This window comes from Anomaloglossus baeobatrachus, chromosome 9, assembly GCF_048569485.1.
Source record: "Anomaloglossus baeobatrachus isolate aAnoBae1 chromosome 9, aAnoBae1.hap1, whole genome shotgun sequence".
In the NCBI taxonomy this organism is placed as follows: domain Eukaryota; kingdom Metazoa; phylum Chordata; class Amphibia; order Anura; family Aromobatidae; genus Anomaloglossus; species Anomaloglossus baeobatrachus.
In genome coordinates this window covers 88160461-88172920 of record NC_134361.1, presented here as the reverse complement: position 1 = coordinate 88172920, position 12460 = coordinate 88160461, and the positions used below count along the sequence as shown (strand labels likewise).

Here is a 12460-nt window from a genome sequence, read left to right as displayed (position 1 = left end):
TTTAATGGTAGAAACACGGACTGCAATGCACGGACTGGCAGGGGTTCTCTTGACCCAATCATGACAGCTTTATATATTTCTATGAGGTAGTATGGCTGGGTAGTATGGCTTTAAGAGAGCTGTCCAGTGTAGTAGTGCTGTAAGAGAGCTGTCCCTGGGTAGTAGTACTGTAAGAGAGTAAAGCGGGCTTTACACGCTACGATATCGTTAATGTTTTATCGTCGGGGTCACGTTGTTAGTGACTCACATCCGGCGTCATTAACGATATTGCGGCGTGTGACACTGACCAGCGACCTTAATGGTGAAAATCGTTCACCATGGAGAGGTCGTTCCAAAACCAAAAATCGGTAATGGTTGTTTATCGATGTTGTTCGTCGCTCCTGCGGCAGCACACATCGCTATGTGTGACACTGCAGGAGCGAGGAACGTCTCCTTACCTGCCGCTGGCTGCAATGCGGAAGGAAGGAGGTGGGCGGGATGTTACGTCCCGCTCATCTCCACCCCTCCGCTTTGATTGGCCGGCCGCTTAGTGACGTCGCGGTGACGTCGCTGTGATGCTGAACGTCCCTCCCCCTTGAGGGAGGGATTGTTCGGCAGCCACAGCAACGACGCCGACCAGGAAAGTGCGTGTGACGCTGCCGTAGCGATAATGTTCGCTGCGGCAGTGATCACACGAAATCGCATGCACGACTGGGGGCGGGTGCTTTTGCGTACAATATCGCTAGCAATTGCTAGCGATATTGTAGCGTGTAAAGCCCGCTTTACCCTTGTGTAGTACAGCTAGGAGAGCTGTCCCTGGGTAGCTGAGCTATAAGAGAGCTGCCCCTGGATAGAAGGGCTAAGAGAGCTTTCCCTGGGTAGTATGGCTATAAGAGAGCTGCCCCTGGGTACTATTGGTGTAACAGAGTTGTCCCTGGGTAAATTGCTAGGAGAGCCTTCTCTGGGTAGTATGGCTAAAAGAGAGCTGTCCCTGGGTAGTAGTACTGTAAGAGAGTTACCCTTGTGTAGTAGGGCTAGGACAGTTGTCCCTGGGTAGTATGGTTATAAGACGGCTGTTCCTGGGTAGAAGGCCCAAGAGAGCCTTCCCTGAGTAGTATGGCTACAAGAGAGCTGATTCAAAGAAGGCACATGCTCCTTGTGTTGGCTCTGGCATTGGCTGCGTCCTCTCAGATAACAAGACAGCATCCGCTTCTTGTGCTGGCGGCGACGTAGAATGCAACCAGTACCTATCAAAGGGGTCGGGTGCAGCAAAGTGTAGTGGGTGCCATCTTGAATTTTGAGCTCCGCTGCACACTGCTCTTTTCAGAAATTCAATGGTGGTGGACGTAGAAGCACCAAGTCTCCATGACGTGGTGGGCTGTATTGGGCCTTTGGGCCTCGAGTTTCACACTCGTGTTTTATGGCGTTTACCAATCAGGTTAATTGATTTATATTTTGACAGACTGGACTTTTATTGACGTGGCGATAACACATATCTTTATATTTTTCCCTTTTTCAGTAACTTTATTTTTAATGTGGGAATTATTTGAATTTTTTAATAATTTCTCAAATGCTAAAACTTTTTTTTACTATATTTTTTAGGTCCCTTAGGCAATTGGAACCTATGATTGTCTGATCGCTTGTTCTATATACAACAATACTTCAGTATTGGTATGTATGGGGAAAATCACTGCAACCTTTGAAGTTCAGACACAGGGTAAGTAATGACAGGTACAGGAGTCTTCACCAAACCCTTGACTGTGATGGTAACCCATCTATGCCACAAAACCATCTTGCAGGTGCAATAATAAGTGAGGGGAATGGTGTGATCCCTAGTCTGCGCACATTTAGTGCTGCTGTCACCAATTGACAGTGGCGTATAAGACGTTAACAGCCTCAGGAAAAGGCTCACCTCTGCCCATTGCTGATAGATGCAGATCCATCCCGGCTGTGACACACAGCCATTAATTCTGGGCATGGTGCAGACTCTGAGCACTGTCCATACCCCTGCTCCCAACTTGCGCCGTACATGTACGACAGATGTTGGAAAAGGAATCTCACATTATACATGTAGTCTGATCTGTGGACAAATCGATATAGAGAAGGAAAAGTTGAACAGAGTGACTGGCAGATATCTGCATACAGTCATACGGCAAAAAATGGCAGCACTCCAGATGGGAGATAGTTAAAAAAAACTGTGGTCTTTAATCTGCTGAGGGCAGATCAAAATACTGTAATGTGCAGGCGCGAGGAAAGGTTAAAGGTTAAACACCTCAGTAGGGCAAATCAAAGTGCGCCTGTGCAGGATCGCAATGTTGGCCCGTGTGGATGATGTAGGACACGTTATCCATACTGGGCTGGGAAGAAGGAGGACGGAGATCACAGCATAGAGGAGGTGCCGGACCGGAGAGAGGAGGTGTCAGACCGGAGAGAGGAGGTGCCGGACTGGAGAGAGGAGGTGTCGGACCGGAGAGGAGGTGCTGGACCGGAGAGAGCCGGTGCCGGACCGGTGAGAGGAGGTGTCGGACCGGAGAGAGGAGGTGCCGGACCGGAGAGAGGAGGTGCCGGACCGGAGAGAGAAGGTGCCGGACAGGAGAGAGGAGGTGTCGGACCGGAGAGGGGAGGTGTCGGACCGGAGAGAGGCGGTGCCGGACCGGAGAGAGGAGGTGCCGGACCGGAGAGAGGCGGTGCCGGACCGGAGAGAGGAGGTGCCGGACCGGAGAGAGGAGGTGTCGGACCGGAGAGAGGAGGTGCCGGACCGGAGAGAGGAGGTGCCGGACCGGAGAGAGGAGGTGTCGGACCGGAGAGAGGAGGTGCCGGACCGGAGAGAGGCGGTGCCGGACCGGAGAGAGGAGGTGCCGGACCGGAGAGAGGAGGTGTTGGACCGGAGAGAGGAGGTGCTGGACCGGAGAGAGGAGGTGCAGGACCGGAGAGAGGAGGTGCCGGACCGGAGAGAGGAGGTGTCGGACCGGAGAGAGGAGGTGTCGGACCGGAGAGAGGAGGTGTCGGACCGGAGAGAGGAGGTGCTGGACCGGAGAGAGGAGGTGCTGGACCGGAGAGCAGTGACACACATCAGACCGGACCACCCCCTAGGTGAGTATAATAAAAGTGTTTTTTATGTTATACAGTGCACCCTGGGCTCTTATATACAGTATTCTAGAATACTCTATATAAGAGCTCATTGGTGGTGGCCGCAGCTTATAGTGGGAAAATCTGGTGACAGGTTCCCTTTAATAAAATAAGTCTGATCACTTACACTAATCATGTACATAATGTGCAAGTTATTATCATTCTGCATGATCCCAATCTATTCTACATGCATATACGGGTTACGTGATTTGCTTCCATTTAGACTAGCAGACTTCGTTCAGCTGTGGGACAGATTAGTCTAAATTCAGATCTCCCCGGCAGTCACAAGGAACCTTTGGTGCAGTTACAGTACAAACAAGTGTCTCTTTGTACAAGGCTTGTGTACTTTATCATTCTGCACGCATTCCCACCACTATATGAAGAAGAAAACTCAATGTTAAAGTCAGCATGGAAAGCTGGGATTTTACTATAGTCACTGAAAAATGTTTGTTCAAGCTGCCGTGTAGTTTTCTATGCTCCTTTTAAAGCTCTAGAGTTGCTATTGTTTGGCTGCTGCGGGTTTTTATAATTAAGGGAAATTCAATTATAATAGCCCTACCTGTATATTCTGTCCTGCGGATGTGCCGCTGGGAGGCTAGCAGGAGATAGTGCCAATAAATGGGATAACCTTTTCATTCTGAAATACAGGATTATTAATACATAGCTTACAGTAAAGAAGGGATCCGGTATTAATATATAAAGGTTCATCCAAATTTGTCACATTTAGTACTTTGTCAAACGCTCATATGTTGTAGATAGTACAAACTGTACTTTGTGATCTGACCATATATTCTTGTACTCTGTACTTTGTGATCTGACCATATATTCTTGTGCTGGTACCAGCTGCAAAATACTGGGGTCAGATCCAATTGAGAATAGCTCTCATTATAATGCCGAATTCAGACTTGGCCAGTCATGTCTGAAAATTGTGGATGACTGATCCATGGGCTTGTCCGCATTATGGATGGGTGCTGAGCTGCCTTCCATTGTGTGTACTATTCTGGTCCGTTATATAGTCAAAATAGTGCATGCAATGGAAGGCAGTTGGGCCATGTGGAAAATTGCCCATGGGCATTGGAACACTGACTATACCATACACTCATAGAATCATACAGAGGTAGAGTTGGAAGGGACCTCAAGGGCCATCAGGTCCAACCCCCTGCGAGTGCAGGTTTTCCTAAATCATTCCAGCTATATGTTTATCCGCTTGAAGATTTCCATTAATGGAGAGCTCACCACCTCCCGTGGTCACCTATTCCACTCTCTGACTGCCCTCACTGTCAGAAAGTTTTTCCTAATGTCTATAGCCCTGTGCCATATATATACAGTGTGTCCACACATATCCTGTCCACCGCCATTAACTTGAGAATGGCGGCAGCTATAGGCATAGAAGTGGTGTCTAGGTATAGTAAAGTATCCATGCGCTACGTAATGAAACCACCTATAGCCCCATCTGGTGGAAAACAACGGAGTAAGCATTTTTATCTCGAAAACAGAATGAGATAGAGAAAAAAAGTGAATTACAAAGTTGTAGGGAATCATCAATTCAATACGAATCGACACCTTGCATACAGAAATGCTATGATTCGAACATGTAAAACTCACAAGGCTGCGGACGTGAAGCGACACCTCATGGAGACCTTCCTACAAGTCATTGGGTATGGTGGCTGCGTGGAGTGGCCTCCACGCTCACCTGACCTGACCCCATTGAACATCTTTCTGTGAGGTCACATCAAACAGCAGGTGTATGCGAACCCTCCACCAACATTGCAGGACCTACGACGACGTATTACAGATGCTTGTGCAAACGTGTCACCTACCATATTGCACAACGTGCAGCAAGATACAGTATGCTGTCCAGAGTCCAGATGTGCATTGCAGCTGACGGTGGCCACTTTGAGCTTCAAAGATAAATGAGCGCCATATGCGTGACCAGCGTTCAATGTTTTGGGGGGGGTCGTGGGTTTCATATCATAGCATTTCTGTATGCAAGGTGTCAATTCGTATTGAATTGATGATGGCCTACAATTTTTTAATTCACTTTTTTTCTCTATCTTGTTCTGTTTTCGAGATAAAAATGCTAACTCCGTTCTTTTCCACCAGGTGGCGCTATAGGTGGTTTCATTGCGTAGCGAATGGGTACTTTACTATACCTAGACACCACTTCTATGCCTATAGCTGCCGCCGTTCTCAAGTTAATGGCGGTGGACACACTGTATGTTTATCCGCTTACAGATTTCCATTGATGGAGAGTGCACTACCTCCCCTCGTCGCCTGTTCCACTCCCTGACTGCTCTCACTGTCAGAAAGTTTTTAACCCTCAACTGGTGAAGTGGGATTTTTGTCACGCAACTGGTGATATACCCCAGTGTTTAGAAATCTTTAATTTTTACAGAAAATGCAAAGATCCTGTTTGTTTTAATTGTTTTCTTATTGGCGATTGATTACACATGAGTATAACAAATTTTTGACAAACAGAAGTATCGGAAAATGTAATACATTGATGATTCATACCAGCATTTTCCAATGAATGCCAGCTGAACAAAATTTCCCTGGGGTGTGGAAAACCCCACCTCTCCAGTTGAGGGTTAACTACTGTCTATAGCCCTGTGCCATATATATATATATATATATATATATATATATATATATAGTCATGTGCAGGAGGCAGGACACAATGTCCCATTGGCCCCTGGCTGTAGAGCGGTATGATCTCTGTGTGCCACCATGCATCCGTATAAGATAACTTTACAAGATAGTCTATACTAAATGAAATAGGCAGAAAACAGAATTGAACATATAAAAATGTTTATATGGATTCATATGAAATCAAGGGTACAGAAAAGTATCACAGAAGTCTATCGGAACTTTAATAAGGATTTATACAACTTGGGGGTTGTAGCTACCAGAAGAACAGAATGTGCATGGAGTCTTAGGCCGGCGTCACACGGTATGATCTATCGTGCGATTACACGAGCGATCGCACCCGCCCCCGTCGTTTGTGCGTCACGGGCAATTAGTTGTCCGTGGCACACAAAGTCGTTAACCCCCGTCACACGCACTTACCTCCCAGACGACGTCGCTGTGGGCGGTGAACATCCTCTTCCTGAAGGGGGAGGGACGTTCAGCGTCACAGCGACATCACACAGCGGCCGCCCAATAGAAGCGGAGGGGCGGAGATGAGCGGGACGTAACATCCCGCCCACCTCCTTCCTACCGCATTGCCAGCGGGACGCAGGTAAGCTGTGTTCATCGTTCCCGGGGTGTCACACGGAGCGATGTTTGCTGCCTCGGGAACGATGAACAACCGGAGCACAGAAGGAGGGCCGACATTTTGAAAATTAACGACGTGTCAACGAGCAACAATAAGGTGAGTATTTTTGCTCGTTCACAGTCGTTCATAGCTGTCACACACTACGACATCTCTAACGATGCCGGATGTGCGTCACTAACGACGTGACCCCAACGACATATCGCCCGATATATCGTAGCATGTGACGCCAGCCTAACTCTTTCTTTTTGGATTCTTTCCTTCCTTTTTAAAAAACAAACAAACCAGTATCAATCTTACATACTGTACCAACGTCAACATGGTGTACAGGTGATCTTTGGTTCCTTTAAAGGATTTCTATGACTCTCATAAAACTGCCACTTTTGCAAACTTTGGGATCATCCAGAATCGCCCTAAAATATGGCAGTTTTGGGATAGCATCTTACCAAGCTCTGCCCCTTTGAACCTGGATTGTGGGACTGTACGGGTCAATTCAGGACATTTGGCAATTATGCATATATAAATAAATCTTTAGAGTCATGAATTAAAATAAATGAAATATCCAGTTTTTGTGCTAGAACCCAAGTAACGAGTGCCTGTTTGCTTTCTGGTTGCCATGGTTACATCCAGGGACATGTATACATATTTGCTTACTTTCTCCTTTAGTTTATTTTAGCGTGCGTACAGATGTTTCTTTTTATTTTAAAATCTGAACGCAAGGAGCTCGATCACTGTGGATAAATATAATATGGCAGCCACTTGGTACAGTGAAGACAATGGCCCCGATTCATCAAAGCGATTACGATCTTGTGTAAATCACTTTGGAAAGTTGCAAAAATGTTGCAAAACAAGGACTGGCACAAAAAATACTGCAACTTTTGGCATTTCAATGCTAGATTCATCCATCTCTACCAAAATGAGTGTAATTGGGGAGGGATGGGGGCATGACAACAATGCTCATGTAAGTCATTGCAAGCTGCAGCGTACACCTTGATAGAGATCTCACTCCAGTCTCAGAATGGGGTAAGATTTATGATAAGGCACAGGAAGAAGCACACCATTTTTTAGACACACCATATTCATTATGAGGCATGGCAAAGTCTGTAGGTTGGGGGAGCAGGGTTTCAGGGGCATCGGCAGCCGAACACTGTCATTTTAATCTTAGTGAGAGCTACTCAGAGGCTTTTAGTGGCTCTCACTTGGGGGCAGCTTCTAGCATTCACAGAAGTGAGCTGTTTGTGCTAGATCGGTAGCAAATGACCCATCACTAGCCTAACCTCTATTTCTATTGCACTCGGTTTCGAGGGACTGTTCAGGCAAAGCTCAAGCTACAGTGGAACCTTGGATTACGAGCATAATTGGTTCCGGGAGTGTGATCTTAAACCAAGATACTCTTATATCAAAGCGAATTTTCCCATAGGAAATAATTGAAACACAGGCAATTCGTTCCAAAACCCAAAAATATTTACTGTATTTATACACACTTAATACAGTAATACAAAATAATGTACTGTATTCATAAAAAAATATTACTGTACACTAATACAAAATATTGTACAGTAAAAGCATATAAAACAAATTAAACTGCACAATAGAAATATATAATATATATATATATATATATATATATAAATAAATATATATATATATATATATATATATATATATATATATATATAATAGCTTACAATAGAATTGTTGGTGTGCGAGAGGTACAGTACAAGCAGTGTGCTGTACTGGTTAGCCGAAAGAGAGTAAAATTCTGTATCCACAAATGCAAATTGATAGAAATGCTATATAGTATATACTGTACTGTGCAATGGTATACTGTATATAGTAAACAGTATGTATATATATACAGAAAGTTACCTCCAGAGCGGGTCAGGGGTCATAACACGGTGAAAGGACGGAACCGGACGTGTGCTCGGTGGGAATTTGCTCTTATTGCAAAACATTGCTCTTAAACCAAGTTACAAATTTGTAAAAAGCTTTGCTTGTCTTGCAAAACGCTCTCAAACCAAGTTACTCTTAATCCAAGGTTCCACTGTATTTACAAGTATATGGACATGTATAATTTCCTTTAGACCTTTTACTGACTATGCCTTTAATCTAAGGGGCTTTTCTTAAGTTGTATCTTGAGCAGCACACAGCTTTCCAGTTTTTTTCACTTCCTTGTTGTTGGAGGTGGACACTCCTCCTTGAGTGACAGTTCTGTTCCGTATGCTTGTCCTGGTACTGTGGTCAGTGCTTGTTCTGAAATCTACACTGGTATCATTATATTTGCATATATAAGGAACAAGCACAAGGCTCAGGAAAGTGAGAGTAGTGATTAGGAGAACAGCTCTGGGAAATGACTGATGCTGGAAGTTGGGGGCTGACGATTATGTACAATTGTTAACAGCAGCTTGGTAGGAGCTGAGAGGTAATGGAGGGAGGTGATCTGCTACCTGCTGTATAGATATCAATGGGCTGGTAATTAGTGGCTGGAATCTCAGGAGTTAACTCCTCTCCTGGAAATAATGATAATGCGCATACTTGACAAGGCTAAAGTGGTCAGTCTCCTTGGCAAAAAGCTGTACACATTGCAGGATAAAAGTTGTTATAGGAGGAGAATGACAGCAAATAAAAAAGCAAGTAAATTGCAAACTTGCTTATTTCCCCCACTATCTAACAAATTAAAGCAATTTACTAACATAAAAATTTTCTTTTAAGGGCAGGCTGTATCTATACTATATAGAAGTAGTTCCGGAGATATGGTTATTCACAAGGGTAAAAAGAAGCATGTACAAGCCTCTGGGCCATTACGATGGACTGAGAATTAACCCAGTGTTTTTTGACAATGTAACGGCATTTTTCAGGAAAGTTGCTGATTAGCATGTTGTTTGTTGTTTATAATTCTTTAGTCCTTTCACATACACATTGAAATCCAATACTGAACTGCAGACAGTTCCTCGAAGTGATAGATAAAAGCCTATCTTGGAGGCGCACAATGTGAATCTATGCACTGGTAGTTTATTTTAATATGCAGCTGGGATTTTTTCTTAGGTTAATATCGTCTCTGAGATCTGAGGAGAGAAGTGATCATTATGCTAATACAGTCAGCAGTCACTTACCCAGTGCTCAATTATCTGATTCTTTCAGTTAACTGGAAGCACATAATACAACAGAGATGCAGGCACCAGAATTACAAATTAGTGGCCTACTTTGCTCCACGCCCTTCATTGGTGCAAAGAAAATGATCTGCTTACTAGATGTTCTGCTCTTTTTTAGCTCCATTCAATTATGATGACACTGAATCCATAACAAAGCTAAGGTGGAGGTAGGAGAACACACACTGATCTGTCTCCTTCTTTCATGTAAATGTGAGGACTCCATAGAAGGTTTCATTCCAGCAGAAGTGACTCTCGCTTTCTAGGCCATTCATTTCTGTCAATTTCATATAATAAGGTTTTAACTGGTGCAAACAAAATGCTTTGCTACCTTATTGACAATATGACTGTGGTCAAATGTTAGATCAGGATTGTCAAACTTAAATACACAAAAGGCCAACATTAAAACCTTGGACAAAATCAAGGTCAACCTATTTGCAGGCCCCACATAGTCCTCCATACAAAATAATGGGCATACATAGTTCTTCATACAATATAATGGGCCCCATATAGTCCTCCATACAAAATAATGGGCATACATAGTTCTTCATACAATATAATGGGCCCCATATAGTCCTCCATACAAAATATGTGCCCCACATAGTCCTCCATACAGAATAATGTGCCCCACATAGTCCTCCATTCAGAATAATGTGCCCCACATAGTCCTCCATAAAGAATAAAGTGCCCCACATAGTCCTCCATACAAAATAATGTTCCCCACACAGTCCTTCACACAGTATAATAGGACCCACATAGTCCTAAATATAAAATAATGGGCCCCATCTAGTCGTCCACGCACTATAATGGGTTTCACATAATCCTCTATACAAAATAATGGGCACTACATAGTCCTCCATACAGTATAATGGGCCCCTCAGTCATTCACACAGAATAATGGCCCCACAGTCCTCCATACAGAAGAATGTGCCTTAGGTAGTCCTCCATACAGAATAATGTGCCCCACATAGTCTTCCATACAGACTAATGTGCCCTAGGTAGTCCTCCATACAGAATAATGTGCCCTAGGTAGTCCTGGATACAGAATAATGTGCCCCACATAGTCCTCCATACAGAATAATGTGCCCCTCATAGTCCTGCATACAGAATAATGAGCCCCGCACAGTACTCCTTATAGTATAATGGGCCCCACATAGTCCTCCATACAGAATATTGTGCCCTAGGTAGTCCTGGATACAGAATAATGTGCCCCACATAGTCCTCCATACAGAATAATGTGCCCCACATAGTCCTCCATACAGAATATTGTGCCCTAGGTAGTCCTGGATACAGAATAATGTGCCCCACATAGTCCTCCATACAGAATAATGTGCCCCACATAGTCCTCCATACAGAATAATGTGCCCCACATAGTCCTCCATACAGAATAATGTGCCCCTCATAGTCCTGCATACAGAATAATGAGCCCCGCACAGTACTCCTTCTAGTATAATGGGCCCTACATAGTCCTCCATACAGTATAATGGGCCCCATTTAGTCCTCCATATAGTATAATGGGCCCCACATGGTCATCTATATAGTTTAATGGTCTCCACGCAGTCCACCATACAGTATAATGGGCCCCACATAGGACCTCCATACAGTATAATGGGCCCCACATAGTCCTCCATATAGTATAATGGGCCCACATAGTCCTCCATATAGTATAATGGGCCCCACATAGTCCTCCATATAGTTTAATGGGCCCCATGCAGTCCACCATATAGTATAATGGGCCCCACATAGTCCTCCATATAGTTTAATGGGCCCCATGCAGTCCACCATATAGTATAATGGGCCCCACATAGCCCTCCATATAGTATAATGGGCCCCACATTGTCCTCCATATAGTATAATGGGCCCCACATTGTCCTCCATATAGTATAATGGGCCCCACATAGTCCTCCATACAGAATAATGTGCCTCAGAGGCAACTTGTTTTTTTATATACTATGGGCAAAAACTACTCAGCAAAATGTGTCTTATAACATAATGAGTGGCCTACTTAAGATGAGCTTCCCCTGCTGACAGTGACACGGGCATAGCTGATATCTATAGCAGCCACAAGGGGTAAGCTCACTGCATACGTATTTATACAACTCCCACTGGATCCAATACCAGAAGCATGAATACAGACCCAGTTCACATCTCCTGGTGGTGACAACATGCAGCCAGAATTGTACTACTTATCAATAAACAAAACAGCTCTGGAAATCTCTCAGCTCAATATAGACATCCACAAACAAACTTTGCAGTAGTTACTCCATTTAGCAGGTCGAGGAGAACAAAAGTTTTCGCGCCTTAAGTGGGCTTTACACGCTACGATTTTGCTACAGCGATCTCGTTGGGGTCACGGATTTTGTGACGCACATCCGGCCGCTGTAGCGATCTCGTTGTGTGTGACTCCTAGGAGCAATTTTGGATCGTTGCAAAAACGTCCAAAATCGCTCCTTGTTGACATGGGGGTCCGCTCCCAATTATCGATTCTATCGCTTTCCCGTTGTTGTTCCTCGTTCCTGCGGCAGTGCACATCGCTGTGTGTGACCCCCGTAGGAACGAGGAACATCTCCTACCTGCCGCCGGCCATAATGCGGAAGGAAAGAGGTGGGCGGGATGTTCGTCCCGCTCATCTCCGCCCCTCCGCTTTCATTGGGCGGCCGCTCAGTGACGTCGCTGTGACGCCGAGCGGACCACCCCCTTAGAAAGGAGGCGGTTTGCCGGTCACAGCGACGTCGCTAGGCAAGTAAGTATGTGTGACAGGGGTGCGCGATTTTGTGCGCGACGGGCAGCGATATGCCCGTCGCACACAAACGATGGGGGCGGGTCTCATGCTAGCGATATCAGGCCGGATATCGCAGCATGTAAAGCCACCCTTAGTCTGGCCTTCACTGCCCACAGGTTGTGTCCATGAAATATCTACAGTCAGCACAGA

The 12460-nt window shown here is 45.0% G+C and overlaps 1 protein-coding gene across 2 annotated transcripts in view; it reads right to left on the bottom strand.

Annotated features, from left to right (window-relative positions):
- NEXMIF (neurite extension and migration factor) overlaps positions 1 to 12460 on the bottom strand; it is a 643807-nt gene that overhangs the window by 296446 nt on the left and 334901 nt on the right. Inside the window, exon 1 of one of the 2 annotated variants that reach the window (XM_075323863.1) lies at positions 3668 to 3734. The exons of the other annotated variant lie outside the window; for it this stretch is intronic. The gene's annotated coding sequence lies outside the window, so the exon portion shown is untranslated. Of the gene's footprint in view, positions 1 to 3667; positions 3735 to 12460 lie in introns of those variants that run through there. 2 annotated transcript variants of the gene reach the window in all.